A 12,508-nucleotide genomic window follows, 5' to 3' on the forward strand; every position below is an offset into this window, starting at 1 on the left:
TACTGAAACATAGTTAGGTAAAGTAACTTTATATAAAGCTGACACACTAAAGAAACTTACTAAAACTTTTCTAATGGCCACCTGTATATATGTGTAACTCTATGGCTACCATCCTAAAGTCAACTATCTATCCACTTCCACTAAAAACAAAGCTTGAAAGACTAGATCTCCATGTAAATATAGAAGTAAACACTCACAGTAATCTTCAGTAAGAATAATCTATAAATTGTGCCAGATATGAAATCCACAGTTATTACACCATATATACAGCGATAGACTTATGAGAGAATAAACCTCGCAAGATATCAATGGTTATGAAAGAAAATAGTGCCATTATTCTCAGCTTTCAATCAGTTTCGAAACGTTCAAGTTTCTACATTCTAACCTACACAATGAACTTACATCAAAGATGTCTGATATGTTAATAAATACAATATAAACCTAAATATATTTTTCTGAAGGAAATCAGACTGGAGGCCAAGTGTTCAACATAAGGAATTAGAAAATGATCCTTAGAAGACTGACAAAACAGTTCACAATGAAAACAAAACTGATTATGCAGATGAAAAACTATTCCATGAATAAAGATAAATAACATTTTTTCTCAACTCCTTATGGCACATTACACGAAAATATTTATTTTTATGAGAAAAATGAGAATTTTGTTAAAGAAACAATAATTCAATTACAAATGTTTTCAGTTTAGTATCATACTTTTAGAAACATTAAAACAACAATTATTTATTTTGTATAGTGTAAAGTACTTTATCACTACTCGTGTCAGGAATATGTTTGCTTTTCAAACGCCCCCCGCTAGTACAGCGGTATGTCTTCAGATTTACAACGCTAAAATCAGGGGCTCGATTCCTTTCGGTGGGCTCAGCAGATAGCCCGATGTGGCTTTGCTATGTGAAAATACTGAAATACAACTGCTTCTCAAATCTCGCCCGGCATGGCCAAGCGTGTTAAGACGTGCGACTTGTAATCTTAGGGTCGTGGGTTCGCATCCCCATCGCGCTAAACATGCTCGCCCTTTCAGCTTTGGGGGGCGTTATATGTGACAGTCAACCCTACTATTCGTTGGTAAAAGAGTAGTTCAAGAGTTGGTGGTGTATGTTGATGACAAGTTGCCCTCCCTCTAGTCTTACACTGCTAAATTAGGGACGGCTAGCACAGATAGCCCTAGTATAGCTTTGTGCAAAATTTAAAAAAAAGGTGGTTACAATAAAACTTTAGTAGCGTTATCTGCTGTTTTAAAATACAAACAACAAAATATATTATTTCTGATTAAAAAACACTCGATAGAAGTTTAAATGAATTACATTTCATACTTTTCTGAAGGTTGAAGACTTGAAAAATAGCAACGGCTAGCGCATATAGCCGTCGAGTAGCTTTGCGCGATATTAAAAAAAAATTATCTACTTGTTATATTTTAGTGATATTCGAATCGTGTATATTTAACAGAAATAACTTGAAAGAAAGGGTTTATGCTTGAAACATTGGGTGGCAATAAAGGTTCCTAAATTTTATTATTTTTATATCAAACTTCCTTTTTTTTGTATTTCAAAATTAATTTAGATCGCAGTAGAAACAATCATTACCTAATATAAAACAACGTTGATTTGTAACAGTGTCCAATAGAAACACCGCCTATACGTAATTACGTCAAAAGCAGAACTCACTTGTCGCTAAGGGACAAGTTTTATTTAAATAAATTTAGAAAAGAATCATGGCAGAGAATTTCGGCAGAAAATTTATCAATATCTTCAGATTTGGAAAGAGAGTAAAGTAGGTTGTACTTTTAAGCACCGTATCTCATTGTTTAAAAACATCTCTTCCAATTAACGTTTAAAATTTGTTCTAATTTAATATAATAACTTTACCTCAGAAATGACTTTCCAACTTTCTTAACAGTCAAAAAATAAGGCTTAATGTATCGTATACCTGCTCTGCTCTGAACCTTTTTTGCCAGAGGCGAATGCCCTATAAAAAGAGGTAGTTATACAAGTTATCATGTATAACAGCGAAATACCCCCATTAGATAAAAAAAAATAATAATATTTTTCTCAAAGTCCCAGAAAATGTGTTTTTTGCAGAAGAGTTGAAAAACACAGGCTGCAGTAGCAACCTTGCTTTAGGCTTAGGTATATTCCAACTTGCTGGTAAATCATTAAACGTGTTAAGTTATCGTGATCTTCAAACTATTGTGTTTTAATGATTCATTATTAGAACTAAAAAGTAAATGTCCCTAGCAATGGAAGTAATGAGTGGGGAAAAGGTCCCTAGCAACGAGGTCAAAAAGTGGGGTAAATATCCCTAGCAACGGAGTGAGCAGTGGGGGAATGTCCCTAGCAATAGGGGTAAACAGTAGGGGAAATGTTCCTAGCATAGGGATAAGCAGTGTCTGAAATGTCCCTAGCAACGGTGATAAACATTGGGGAAATGTCATAAGCAACGGGGTAAACAGTGGGGAAGTTTCCCTAGCAACGGGTGGTAACCAGTAAGGGAAATGTCCCTTGCAACGGGTGTAAGCAGTGGGGGAAATGTCCTAGCAACGGGGTAAGCAGTGTCCGAAATGCCCCTAGCAACACCTATAGGCAATGGGGGAAATGCCTCTAACAACGGGGGTAAGCAGTGTTGGTAATGGCTTTAGGAAAGGGGGTAAGCAGTGTCCGAAATGTTCCTTAGAACGTTGTTAAGCAGTGTCCGAAATGCCCCTAGCAACAATGTAAGCAGTGGGTTTAATGACCTTGGACATTGGGTAAGCAGTGGGGAAATGTTTTTAGCAACGGGGTGTATTAAAAGGGGGTAATGTTCCAAGCATTGAAGCTAAACAGTAAGGTAAATGTCCCTAGAAACGGGAGTAAACAAAGGGTGAAGTGTTCCTAGCAAAGGGTGGTTATCAGTAAGGAAAATGTCCCTAGTAATGGGGTGTAAGGAGTGTCGGATATGTCATTAGCAACAGGGGCAAGTAGTGTCCGAAATATCCTTAGCAACGGTGTTAAGAAATGGGTTAATGACCTTAGCAACAGGGGTAAGCAGCAGGGAAATGACCCTAGCATCAGGGTTAAGCAGTGGGGGAAATTTCCTTCGCAACGAAGGGAAAGAAGTGGGAAAAATGTCCCTAGCAATGGGGGTAAACAGTGGGGGAATGTTTCTAGCAACTGGTGGTAAGCAAAGTTGGAAATGTCCTCAGCAAAGGGTTAAGCAGTGTCGAAATGTCCCTAGCATCTGTGTTAAACAGTGAGTTAATGTCCCTAGCAACGGGGGTAAGCAGTGGGGGAAATGTCCCTAACAACGGGGAAAACCATTACGGAAAATGACCCTAAGAACAGGGTCATTGGGTTTAATGCATTTGGCAACAGGGGTAAGCAGTGGGAAAATGTCCCTAGCAACAGAGGTAAACAGTGAGCTAAATTTCTTTACAAACGGGGGTAGTTAATAAGGGAAGTGTTCCTAGAAACGGGTGGTAGCAGTAAGAGAAATGTCCCTAGCAACGGAAGTAAGAAGGGGGGGGGAAATGTCCCTAGCAAAGAGGGAATGCAGTGGGGGAAATGTCCCTAGCAAAGAGGGAATGCAGTGGGGGAAATTTACCTATCAACGAGTTGTTTTCAGATGGAAATGTCCGTAGCAACAAGAGGTAAGCAATAGTGGAAATGTCCTTAGCAACGTGTGGAAAGCAGTGGGGGAAATGTCCCTAGCAACGTGATGTATTCAGTGGGGTAAATGTCCCTAGCAACGTGATGTATTCAATGGGGTAAATGTCCCTAACAACGGAGGTAAACAGTAGGGAAATCTTCCTTGCAACGGGGTAAAGGAGGGGAAAAATCTTTATTTAAGGGTGTAACCAAAGGGAAGAATGTCCCTACCAACGAGGATAAGCAGTGTCGGAAATGTCCCTAGTAACGGTTGTAAGCAATGCGGGAAATGTCCCTAGCAACGGGTAAGCAGTGGGTTTAATGCCCTTGGCAACTGGGGTAAGCAGTGGGGAAATGTCCTTCGTAACGGGGTATATTCAGTGTAGGAAATGTCCCTAGCAATGAAGTTAAACAGGAAGATAAATGTCACTAGCAACGGGGGTAAGCAAAGGGAGAAGTATTCCCTAATAATATTTGTTAATGTAACTATTGAATATACATAAAACCGTGAACAACAAAGGGGTGAATTTACATCATACATTTGCAAAAACGATTCATACTTTCTAGTAGTTTTTAATCTGTATTTACGTAATCTCGTCTTACGTCGCTGGTATTTAAACTTAAATATAAATTTATCTCGATTTTTGCAAGACTTAATTTCAAACATTAGCTAAGTTCATAAAATTATTTGGTTATGCGTCTGAAGTGCAGATGAGATAGCTTAGATGAGATGTATTGATTGTTTTGTTTGTTTGTTTGTTTGGAATTAAGCGCAAAGCTACACAATGGGCTATCTGTGCTCTGCCCAACACGGGTATCGAAACCCAAATTTTAGCAATGCATTGATAATAACCCAACTGTTTTTTTCTCAAAAGTTTGTTTGTTTTTTGAATTTCGCACAAAACTACTCGAGGGCTATCTGTGCTAGCCGTCCCTAATTTAGCCAACTCTTGGGCTACTCTTTTTCCAACGAATAGTGGGATTGACCGTCATATTATAACGCCCCCACGGCTGAAAGGGCGAGCCTCTTTGGTGCGAGCGGCATTCGAACCGGCGACCCTCAGATTACGAGTCGCACGCCTTAACACGCTTGGCCATACCTTCTCAAAAGTAATCATATGAATTTATTTATATGTATGATTCTATTACACTTATGATAATCGTTGTAAAGTGTATGTGTAACATGTCTGTTGTGTCGCTGTTTGAAACCACTGGAGTATTTCGATAAAAACAAAAGACTTATTCTCGGAAAATATAACGTCTTAGTTACCGACAAGTGAAATGATTTGGTGAAGAGCTAATGCATTTTAGTATAATTATGTATTAATGTTACGTGTTTAAAACAGGTTTGGAGGTCTTTAATAAACCAACAATGAGTTCTGTTGCAAAGAATAGTTTTTAAATAATTACTATTTTCCCTTGATGGTAAGTTGATAAACAATAAACGTTTGAAATGATGTTTCAATCAATTAAAATTGTTCGCGAGGCCTAACATGGCCGCGTGTGTAAAGGCGTCCGACTCGTAATCCGTGGGTCGCGGGTTCGAATCCTCGTCGCACCAAACATGCTCGCCCTTTCAGTGGTAAGGTTAGTTATAATGTGACGGCCAATCCCACTATTCGTTGGTAAAAGATTAGCCTAAAAGTTGGCGGTGGGTGGTGATGACTAGCTGCCTTCCCTCTAGTCTTACACTGCTAAATTAGGGATGGCTAGCACAGATAGCCCTCGAGTAGCTTTGTGCGAAATTTAAAAAAACACAGAAACAAACAAAATTGTACGCATTCAACCAAAATGGCGTTGTTAGTAATGAAGCATCTACGATTACAATGTTGTTATTTTTTAATTAAATCTAATACACTCCAGTTTATTTTGGTTTGGTATTTTTTAAAATTCGAGGTTCTTCAGAGAGATGTTACAGAAACTCTACGATTGAGTTTTATTTAAATTTTTAAGTGTATTTACTGTGTTAGGAAAAAGCTATTGTTTTTTTGTTTTGATAAATTGTATCGGAACGAAACATTACGCAAAACTTTAATTAAGTGGCAGACATCTCGTCCAGTGTTCTTTTTCACTTACCAGTTTCTCGGTTCCCTGCGTTTCCATAAAGGAATATTAAAGTGCGATATGAAACAGTATGTTCCCGCTATAAATGTCAGAACGTTACAAACTTAAATACGTAACGTTTTCAGTATATTTTTAATTGTTAACCTGAAACCTATCTAACTCTTAAGCCAAACGCTAGGACAGAGACCTAGGTCTGAGTCCTAGCCATTCCTTATTTTAAACTACTGACCACAGTGACGTCAGACAATCAGCAGTACCCAATACCTCAAGTGTTTAATTGAGTTTTGAATAAGGCGAAGGGTTAACTGTGACTTTCATGACACACTTATATCTAAATCTTCAAGCATAATCAGAGGGTTAAGTGCCTGAATCTTGTGTTTCACAGTTCTGCACGTGAGGAACCAGCCCACGTGTGATGTTGGTTGTTTTGTATAAAACTTTAAAGTCCCAAGACTTATCTTCCTTGGAATACTTTTCAATAAGTAATCTAAGAATGGTGGGATACCGCATAAGGCGTAATATTATAATTCTTCTGACTTTTGTCTTCTTCTGCTGAAACGAGTCTTCGTTACTTTGTAACAAAACTGTTTAATTCTATATACTGTGTTTAAATAACGACTGGCGTGCGACTCATAATCTGAGGGTCGCGGGTTCGCATCCCGGTCGCGCCATACATGCTCGCCCTCCTAGCCATGGGGGCGTTATAATGTGATGGTCAATCCCACTATTCGCTGGTAAAAAGAAGCCCAAGAGTTGGCGGTGGGTGCTGATGACTAGCTGCCTTCCCTCTAGTCTTACACTGCTAAATTAGAAACATGTAGCACAGATGGCTCTCGAGTAGCTTTGTGAAGTTTAAAACACATACATACTTATTGTTTTACATAAAATATCCAAAACCTGATATATATGACATATATGGATATTATTTTCTTATAAGCTCCCAAATCCGAGCTGACATTTCTTTCTGCATCTGACCATTTCACTGCTTTTGATACTGAAAAAAAAATGTGTTCTTTGATTTTCTGTTTATTTTTCAGCTTGATACACTACCCTGTTTCGATTTTAATGGATGCCCCAAGTGGTATCATGAATCTCGACTTATTTGATATAACGTTTTTATGGCTTTCCAACACAAGCTAACTTTTCGCAAACTAGATGTTTGGGAGTCCATATAAGAAATAATAAATTTTATTGTAAATGACGTGGGTTCTAATTTCGAAACGCATCAAAACTGTTAATAAAAAATGAGTTCAACAGTGTAACTGCTACGAATTTGCCATGTTGGTAATTTATTGTTTTTTTCTGTGCTAGCCGTCCCAAATTTAGCAGTGTAAGACTAGAGGGAATGCAGTAAGTCGTCACCACCCACCGCCAACACTTGGGCTACTCTTTACCAAGGAATAGTGGGATTGAATGAGACATTATAACGCCCCTACAGTTGAAAATGCAAGCATGTTTAGTGCGACGGGATTCGAGCTTGCGACCATCGTATTGCGAGTCGTGTGTCTTAACCACCTGGCTATGCCGAGCAGTTTGTTTTAGAATTAAGCACAAAGTTACACAATGGGCCATCCGTGCTATGCCCACCAAGGGTATCGAAACCCGATTTCTAGTGGTAGAAGTGGGCAGACATACCGCTGTGTTACTGGGGGATCACATAAATGAAGATTTATTATGACTGTTATATCATATTTCATAACTGATATTTTTTACATATTAAAATAAGTTTGTTGTAGTAACAGTTGAACCAATACAAAATGGAGGTATAATGAAATTGTGTATTCTAGTTATAATTTGTTACCACTAACATCAACAACTGTCCCAAAGGTTTTAAAGGTAAACATTTATTTGCGATAAACAGGGAGCCATATATATCTTCTAAAACAAGATATTGCTTGGGCATGTCTTTAGATTCTAATAAAGTGATACGTTTTACGACACGTAAACCCTATGCAGTCGCCAAGAAAACGAAAAAAGTTAACTTCCTTCATACAGTAAATTACAACTTATCAAGTTTGCGACCTTTGACCTCCTCACGAAGAGAGGTCAGGAAGACTTTTAAGCAAAACATCAAAGAATATTTCCCGATAGGTAATACGTATTGATGTAACGCATTGTCTATTGACGTGACACTAATGATGTCCATTTCATGCCCTTACCAGTGGTTTAGTGCTAAGTTTGGAGTCTTATACAGCTACAAATCACGATTTTTTTCCCTGTGGTAAACACGGCGCAAATAACTTTGAAATTTTAGGACTTACTGAATATTAAAACTAATAAAAATACAGAAACTAATTTGTATATGAATTTTATATCACAATTTCATTGCAAACGTTTATTATGAATTAGAAATAAAAAAGAAGGATTTGTTTGTTTGTTCTGAATTTCGCGCAAAGCTACTCGAGGGCTATCTGCGCTAGCCGTCTCTACTTTAGCAGTGTGAGAATAGAGGGAAGGCAACTAGTATTCACCACCCACTGCAAACCCTTGGGCTACTCTTTTACTAACGAATAGTGGGATTGACGGTCATATTATAACGCCCCCACGGCTGAAACGGCGAGCGTGTTTGATGCGACAGGGATTCGAACCCGTGACCCTCGGATTACGAGTCGAACGCCTTAACACACTTGGCCATGCAGGGCCAGGAAAGAAGGGAAAGATGCAAACTTACAGTATAATCACCAATTTTATAGGAAACGCAGTGAAATATAACTGGTCAAAATATTACGCATATATGTAATTTAAATTATAAAAACGGATGTTCGTGTCCTTTATATATTTATTAATTAAAATCAAACTAAACAAAAGGAATTCAAATATTTTGATAATGACATTAACATTAAGAATAATGAAAAATGTTCAATACGCCTCCTAGTGGAGAAATCTGTATACTTGTGGTGGGTACAGTCCAGACATCCAGTGATGTAGCTTTGCACTAAACAACGAGTGTGTGTGTGTTTTCTTCTAGCAAAGCCACACCGTAATATCTGCTGAGCCCACCGATGGGAATCGAAACCCTGATTTTAGCGTTGTAAATCCGTAGACTTACCGCTGTATTAGCGGTGGGCCTTAACAACGACTGAACGTGTCGCAGTTAATATGTGACACACTCTCTTTGTTTGTTTTATTTTGATTTTGAACTTCGCACAAAGATACTCGAGGGCTATCTGTGCTAGCCGTCTCTACTTTAGCAGTGTAAGAATAGAGGGAAGGCAACTAGTATTCACCACCCACTGCAAACCCTTGGGCTACTCTTTTACTAACGAATAGTGAGATGAACCGTCACATTTTAACGCCCCCACGGCAGAAAGGGCGAGCATGTTTGATGCGACCGGAATTTGAACCCACAACCCTCGGATTACGAGTCGAACGCCTTAACCCACCTGGCCATGCCGGGGCCCTAAAGTCATAGCGCTTTTCACATTTAAAATTACTGCATTGGTACTTTTGTAACAGTAGCATCAATTGTTAATATCAAAGTATGCGAGTCTTAATTACCTTTGTCCAGAATATGTGACATCAGATATTTATTTTGTTATTCATGCGTAAATGTGTCAAACTTATTTTCCATTTATATAATTATATTTTTAAATCTAAAACCCACCTATTAAGTTCACTCCGATTTCGTGATTCCGTGTTCTTGCTTTGTAGAAGTCCACACGACACATGAATATCCCTTCGTCTTCCTCTATCACTGGATCCAGTTTAAGATAGGCGGGGTCAAAGTTCATCTCGAAATACGCTCTCGACGCTAAGTCGTCACTTCTCCAATGTCTACCATAATGTACGCTCCCGCTTCTGGCGTCTAGGCTATATATTGGAGAAGGCGATTTGTTGTTGTACCAAAGAATAAGCGAAACCACGTCCGTGTACGATTCCGGCGTAATATTACAAGGTAACTTTCCCGGATGTCCGACTAATGCGTAGATCTCAGTTCTGGGAACTGAAAGTCAGAACAACACATAACTGTAGGGTCAGGTTTTATACCGTTGAAGAAGTTATCAATACCTTTTAAAATAAACCTAAAACTAATTTTATAAAAAAAACTGTACATTATTGCATAAAATAAGTGAGAAAATCCATAATCCACGTTCTCGTCAAATTTCTTATGATATTTTCCTATGTGTTTTGTTTTATATATGTTATCATTTCTTGTAATAATTCTACATAGATAGTTGTGTTCAGTTAAGTACGGACCTTTCGCAAAAACATATCAACACTGCTGAAAGTTGTAACTGACAACTACAAATTGGTTCACAACCATACCGTTTCATGTGGTTTGTTTTTTGTTTTGTTTGTTTTGAATTTCGCACAAAGCTACTCTAGGGCTATCTGTGCTAGCCGTCCCTAATTTAACAGTGTAAGACAGGGTGTGCAACATTTTTCGTCGGTGGGCCATATAACCAACTTCATCAATCAAGCGGGGCCACTTAAAAAACAAGCTTATTCGTGTACATGCACAATAAATTAAAAAAAATCTCAAAATGCAAGCAATAATATTTTATATTTTTGCATGAGTGATCATTTTAGTGCGACACTTGAAATTTAGAGTCCTTGCAGAGCTTGTCAATATCAGCTTTGACAGAAGTGGTTGCCACTCTTAACTGACTGGTCAAATGTTCATCAGTCAGCTGACTTCTACATTTGGTTTTGATGAGCTTCATTTTGGAGAAAAATTGCTCACAGCAGTATGTGCTACCTACCAAAAGGGAGGCAATTCTTTGTGCATGACGGGACAAATTGGGAAACTTTTCACGTACACAGAGTTTGTAAAAAGTCTAGCAAACTGTTTTCAGAGAATTTCCTTTTAGTGTCCATGTCAGCCTGCAGTTCAATGAGTTCCATTTGGCAATCATCAGGACTGTCTTCCACTGCCAAATCAAAAGGTTGAGCGAACAATTTCAATCTAATTTCAGTTTGTCTGAAATCTGGAAATCTGTTTGCAAACTCATCACGCAGCTTTGTACACTGGTTCCATATTTGGTGCAATCCAGATTAGAAATTCCAGTTTCCTGGTTGCAAGACATGTAAAATGGGTCAATATGGCTCTTCTCAACTGAACCTGGAAAAGTTCCAATTTCTTCTCAAAGCACAAATATGCTCAAACAACTTATTCACAAGTTGACTTTTCCCTTGTAGTTTTAAGTTTAAATCATACAGATGCTGTGTAATGTCTGTGAGGAATGCTAAGTCATTCAGCCAGTTCTCATTGCTCAAGAAGTCCACATTCTGACGTTTGCTCTCCATGAAGAACTTAATCTCCTCTCGCAGATTCCAGAATCTCTTCAAAGTAGCAGCTCTACTAAGCCAACGTACAGCAGAGAAGTACAAAACATCTGAATACTCACTGTCCAGCTCATCTAAAAGTTTTAAATTGTCGATGATTTAATCCTCGTGTTCGAATATAATTTACGCATTGGACGACATTTTTCATGACTTCTGCAAAATCCAGAACTTTGGTGCACAAGCTCTCTTGGTGAATAATGCAATGGCTTACAACTACGTCTTGTGCTCCAATTGCAGTTAGAAATTTCTTGGTGAATCCATTTGTCCTACCTGTCATGGAAGGAGCACCATCTGTTGTAACACCACATAATTTATAAGGATTCAGTTCAAACTTTTCTACAACCTTAAGCACTTGTTCACAAATATCCTGTCCTGTGGTTGTGGAGGAAAGGCTTGCCATATCTAAAAACTCTTCGAAAACATCAAAGCCTGCAGTAACAGCTCTGATGAAAATGACAAGTTGGGATGTGTCATTGATATCAGTGCTTTCATCAAAGCCAGACTGAAAGCTTCACACGAATTCAATCTCTCTTTCAAAGTTTCTTTGATGTCCTCTGAAAGATCTTTTGTCCTGCGTGAGACAGTAAAGCGGAAAGGCTAGTTTGCTCCACCAAATATTTTTTCTCTGGACATGCATATTCTGTGAATATTGTTAAACAAATTTTAATAAATTCTCCATCACTGAAAGGCTTTCCCTTTTCTGCCATATATTCACAAAGCTTAAAACTCAGTTTTGTCACCAGTTCTGAATTTTTCTTGAAAGTGGTAAAAACACCTTGTTGCTTTTCAATGGATGTTTTAAATGTTCAATTTTGTCCTTTCGTGCCTGACCAACAATTTCATCAAACTGGGAGGAGTGCTTAGTTGCGTAATGTCGCTTAATATTGTACTCTTTCATGACTGCAATTGTAGTTTGACAGACGAGGCAGACAACACCTTGATTATGTGGGACAACAAGATATTTTGTGCACCATTCACTGTTGAATAACCTTCCCTCATCATCAATTTTTTCGTTTCTTAACTGCTGACATTTTACTAGCCCTGAAATCAAAACAAAAATTATTCTCACGAAAATAGCAAAGTAGAAAAACATAGAATTTATTTACACATGGAACCTCTTATGGACAGAAACACATGTTTCTAAATTGGCATCGATCATAGCCTTCCGGTACTTAAATTAATTGAGAATAGCAAAATACAGTGTGACCTCGCCTATTCGCGGTTCGCCATTCGCGGCCCCGCATATTCGCGGGTTATGCGCGAACTGCGTTTTGTAGGTCACAGAGACTGAAAGGGCTTTTCGAGGAGATTTCTGTTGTATTTACTCAATCAAGCCGTTTTATCAATTGTCGTCTTCACCAAACAAGATTGGACTGCTATTGGCTGACTGCCTCAGCTTCCCAACAACGCAAACGGCAAAGCACAGCCCGGTAACGCACGGTACAATTTAGTGAAATACATAACAGTATGCAATATTGCTACATTATTACTGCATCAATGAGTATAAGTATCATTAGTGT

The 12,508-nt window shown here is 38.3% G+C and overlaps 1 long non-coding RNA gene across 1 annotated transcript in view; it reads right to left on the reverse strand.

The window, feature by feature from the left end:
• The window catches only part of LOC143249045 (uncharacterized), a 29,624-nt gene extending 19,924 nt beyond the window's left edge, over positions 1–9,700 (reverse strand). The window contains exon 1 of the long non-coding RNA XR_013027401.1: positions 9,307–9,700. This is a non-coding gene — a long non-coding RNA (uncharacterized LOC143249045). The remainder of the gene's footprint in view (positions 1–9,306) is intronic.
• Positions 9,701–12,508: the final 2,808 nt, after the last annotated feature.

This window comes from Tachypleus tridentatus, chromosome 4 (assembly GCF_004210375.1).
Source record: "Tachypleus tridentatus isolate NWPU-2018 chromosome 4, ASM421037v1, whole genome shotgun sequence".
NCBI classification, from domain to species: domain Eukaryota; kingdom Metazoa; phylum Arthropoda; class Merostomata; order Xiphosura; family Limulidae; genus Tachypleus; species Tachypleus tridentatus.